Genomic DNA, 1,851 nt, shown 5'->3' with positions numbered 1-1,851 from the left:
TGTATTTGAATTGGAAAATATCACCAGCTAGTCTACAGGCCTCATTTATAATTATAATTTTTTTCACTATATATATATATATATATATATCTTGATTCAGGATTGAATTGGGGATCTCTCATTGCATTGATGTCATTGCTTTTTTCAGTAAACTTAAATCTGGAGTAGTTTTACTCCCTTTTTTTGGTTTTCTTCTATCATCTTGTCATTTGAATTATAAGAGCTTTTATTTTATGGAATGTCTTCCCGTTTGGGTTAGTCTGATATTTTCTCATGATAAAATTATGGTTAACAATTTTGACAAGAATAGTACACAAATGATACATTATATTGGGATCTACAGATTTTTTTTTTTTGGTTTCCTTACAGTGATATTAATTTCAATCATCTTCTATTACATTTTTGAAATGTAAATTTATTATTTTTCTAGTTAAAAAGTGTCAGTAGGAAGATAATTAAAGAGTATGTATGTTATTTTTAACTAAATTCTCATTTATTAGTTTCAGCATTTATTGATGATTTTTGTACTTTTCTATGTTGATTGTATCAAATGGTCATTTTCTAATATTATTCTTTCAGCATTGCATTTTATTATAATGAATAATTTTCTTCCTCTTCTATGTTTTATTTATATGATTGTTGCTGCTGCTAAGTCACTTCAGTCGTGTCCAACTCTGTGCAACCCCATAGACGGCAGCCCACCAGGCTCCCTGGTCCCTGGGATTCTCAAGGCAAGAACACTGGAGTGGGTTGCCATTTCCTTCTCCAATGCATGAAAGTGAAGTGTGAAAGTAAAGTCGCTCAGTCGTGTCCGACTCTTAGCTACCCCATGGACTGCAGCCTACCAAGCTCCTCTGTCCATGGGATGGTTATAGGAGTATAAACTCATTGATTGATTAAATGGTTCTAATTCATTATTGTAATTACTTGTTTTTTTTCCCATTTTAATTTTATTTTATTTTTAAACTTTACATAATTGTATTAGTTTTGCCAAATATCAAAATGAATCCGCCACAGGTATACACGTGTTCCCCATCCTGAACCCTCCTCCCTCCTCCCTCCCCATACCATCCCTCTGGGTCGTCCCAGTGCACCAGCCCCAAGCATCCAGCATCGTGCATCGAACCTGGATTGGCATCTCATTTCATACATGATATTTTACATGTTTCAATGCCATTCTCCCAAATCTTCCCACCCTCTCCCTCTCCCACAGAGTCCATAAGACTGATCTATACATCGGTGTCTCTTTTGCTGTCTCGTACACAGGGTTATTGTTACCATCTTTGCTCCTGGTTTAACAAATATCTTTTCCAAGATACCATTTATATCATTTAGTATTTCCAGTTAATTTTTATATAACAGTATCTCAAGAAATGATTTTTAAGAAGTTTGAGGTACAAAATTCTGACCAAAGTTTAAATCTTTTCTCCTATCAATAAATTATTAAATGTTTAAACTGTGTTAAATGAACAATGAAATAAAAATACAATGTTAAACAAAATTTAAGCATAATTTCTAGAAAATCCTTATATCACTTTAGTCAACCTAGATAAACAAACTAGAAGAATAACTTTCTTTTGCTTTCTTTTCCACAGAAAACGATCTTAGAAAGATTGGCTGAGACAATTAAGTTTGATTTCTAACCTGAGGCTACATTTTACCATGAAAACTTCAAATGAGGTGTTATGAATTTCTTCAACCTATATTTATCAAGCTCAAATTTCTCTAGACTTCATTTGGAGCAGACTTTACATAGTAATAACTACTGAACTTAGTGGATATTTGTAATTTCTGAAGGAAATCATCTCCCCTGCTTTAGTGCCTTCATGCTGTGCTCAGTAAATTAAGAAC

Source organism: Bos grunniens, chromosome 14, assembly GCF_055505025.1.
Source record: "Bos grunniens cultivar Pamir isolate PY7600 chromosome 14, Bosgru_T2T1.0, whole genome shotgun sequence".
NCBI classification, from domain to species: domain Eukaryota; kingdom Metazoa; phylum Chordata; class Mammalia; order Artiodactyla; family Bovidae; genus Bos; species Bos grunniens.
Note: the sequence above shows the minus strand (reverse complement) of the source record.